The sequence below is a fragment of the Ylistrum balloti genome, unplaced genomic scaffold, assembly GCF_031769215.1.
Source record: "Ylistrum balloti isolate Yb309-2 unplaced genomic scaffold, AGI_CSIRO_Ybal_v1 Utg370616, whole genome shotgun sequence".
NCBI lineage: Eukaryota > Metazoa > Mollusca > Bivalvia > Pectinida > Pectinidae > Ylistrum > Ylistrum balloti.
Genome location: NW_026782378.1, coordinates 3,218 through 6,434, shown reverse-complemented (window position 1 = coordinate 6,434; position 3,217 = coordinate 3,218).

Sequence of the window (3,217 nt, the reverse complement as noted above, 5' to 3'; positions counted from 1 at the left end):
TGGTAAACAAAAACAGACACCGTAGCCCACCACCATTGAGGATGTCAGTGACTGAAAATAGTAGTTCGACTGGTCAGGAGTCTGAAAGCGATAATATTGACACTGCCGATACATGTATTGATACAGATAGTGATACAGACACTAAGAATAACAAATTTATGTTTATGCCAATTACTTTTGTACACCAGCGGATAGCTGCTTTACTTGACACAGGCTGTAGCATAAATGTTATGTCTGATTCATTTTATCATTCTTTGCCCAAATCTTGTAAATCTACAATGGATGATTCCAGTGCTTGTAATGTGTTACTTGCTGATTCTAAACAAGTCCATGTTTTGGGTACAGCTAGTGTCATGGCGCACTTACCCCATGGTCCATGTAGATTTAAAGTGCATATCATGCGTCAAACTTCACACCCTCTCATTCTTGGGTCTGCATTTATGGCTGCTCACAAAATTGTACTAGATTTCAGCTCAGGTCAATTTGGTACAAAAAGGTTAAAGGTGAAGTGTAAACAAGAGTTTATTGTAAATCCATTGTCAGAATGTGTGGTATTGGGTAAATTACCAAAAGGTTCAGTAATGGGGACACAGGGATTGTGTACAGCCAGCAAGCAGACAGAGAAAGTTGGGTTGCTTATAGCTAGATCTGTGACCACCGTTCATAATTCTAGATTGGTTCCTGTTAAAATTCTCAACCCATGTTCAACCCCAGTAGTCATCAGAAAGAACACTGTTTTAGCAAATTTTGACCTACTTGATGGTTCATTTCAAGTGATACCTGTGGACGACAGTCACACACCATATTGTTGTAATATTAATTATGAAAGTAAAACAGAGAGTGATAGAAAAACAGCTATTCAAAATGATGGCCAGATAATCACTGATAGTAGAATTGATAGTCCAGATGTTAGTCAGACATTGTATGATAGTAGGATTACTAGTCATGCAGTTAGTGAAAGTAGAATTGATAGTCCAGATGTTAGTCAGACATTGAATGATAGTAAGATTACTAGTCACACAGTTAGTGATAGTAATATTGATAGTCAGGCAGTGAGTGATAGTAGGACTGATATTCAGATTGTGAGTGATGGTACAATTGATAGTAAAATGGTCAATGATAGTCAAGCTAGTCAAAGTGACATTTGTAGTACTACCAAACCAGACAAAGATTTTCAGAAATTTGTTTCATATTTTGATTTTAATACTGATGTTTTATCACCTCAACAGAGAGTTGAGTTACAAGAGTGTATTTATAGTCATAGAAATGTTTTTGTAACTGAAGAAAATCCTTCATTGGGTTATACTAATGTTGTTAAGCATTGTATACATTTGTCCCCAAATTTTGTTTCAAAACATCATCAGCCGTACCGCCTGTCGCCAGACAAGAGAGAGGTATTGCGTTCCCAGTTGGAGGAACTTCTTAAACAAGGTGTTATCTCCCCTGTCAGCATTGACGAAGACATTCCTATTTCAAGCCCCATCGTTTTAGTATCAAAGAAGAAGCCTCCTGGAAAAGGAATCAACACATCACCATTATCCTCATACCGATTCTGCTGCGATTTCCGTTATCTCAACTCCCAAACACAGCCTTTCCGCTATACCATACCCAACATACAGGAGCTCACAGAGTCATTTGTTAACAGTTCTCCTAATTACATCACATCCATTGATATGAGCTCTGGGTTTTTCCAGATGGGCATCACTGAGGAATCATCAAAATACACCGCTTTCAATACGTGCTTTGGGACCTTTAAGTTTTTACGCCTACCCATGGGACTTTGTACAGCCCCCAACAGCTTTCAATTATTGATGGATACTGTTTTGAGAGGTCTTACTTTCAAGTCTGTGCTTTGTTATTTGGATGACGTTCTCATTTGTTCCCCTACCTTTAAGGAACATTTGAAGGACCTGGATGATGTTTTCTCACGGCTAGCCCAGGCTGGTTTAAAATTGAATCCAAAAAAGTGTTCCTTCGCCAGACCTCGGTGTACTTTTCTCGGTCACGAAATTTCGAAGGACGGCATTCGACCTCCAGTGGATAAAGTTGATGTTATTCGTCAATATCCAGTTCCTACATCTCAGAAGCAACTACGTAGAGCTATAGGCCTATTTAACTGGTTTCGGAAATTCATCCCAAATTTTAGCAGTGTAGCTCATCCTTTGAATCAGCTTCTCAAGAAAGATTCTAGGTTTGTATGGACTTCCGTACACACAGATGCTTTTGACAAACTGAAATCTCTTCTGTTAAATTCAGAGGCATTAGCTTTTCCAAATTACGACTTAGAGTTTCGGCTTGCTGTCGATACGTCCAGCAAAGGTATTGGGTATATGTTATATCAGATACACCAGGATGGTACCGTAAAAACCCAGGTAATGTCCGCATCTGTGTAATGTCCGCACCCCTTTTTTGACACAAAAATCTGGGGAAAAAACCCACCTTCCATGTAATGTCCGCGGGTAAAAAATGCAAATTGAAGCTGCCGATTTCATTTCACGTACGAATGTCGTAATGGCCGAGAGCATACAGGTACCATTCAAGAATTCACTTAATTGTTTATAACAACAGTTATTCTCCATAATGGTACAGTAAGCTTACCAGTATGACAAGTCCTCATGTCGATAAGTGGTGTTTTGATAAGGGTTAGCCCAGCAGTGTTATAAACAGCTTGGGTCGTCTCCTCACCTCGAGTGTGAGTGAGTGACAGCGTGTGATTAGCCAATTAACATAACTATACAGTAAATGACCCGCCAATTGACTAGGTTTATTACAACGACCAGACAGAGGAAGACAACTTCATGCCGACTTCCACAGTGACACACACGATGGAGTTTTGAACGCGATTAAAACGGCCTGCTATGTATTAAGACTTTCTGATAAACGATCTAATCAATAAAACGTCTGATTATTTATTTTATTCTTGTACATGTTATTTATTGTTATTTTGTAAATAAAATGTAGAATGAAAATGTTGTGTTATTTTGTATATGCTCATGGGTATGCTTTTTCAATGGGGAAAGGGGAATAACTCTAACTTTATTCATGTGACAAAGTCAAACAAAATGGCTTCCTATTACGAAGGACGACACAATATGAACCTGTAACGAGAAAATGGAAGGAATTAACCATGGAAACTATAATAAATAATCATAAATAATCATGTTTGGTTGAGGAAACATCATAGGAAAAACCAGCGATAAAGGTATGCTTGGCCTTT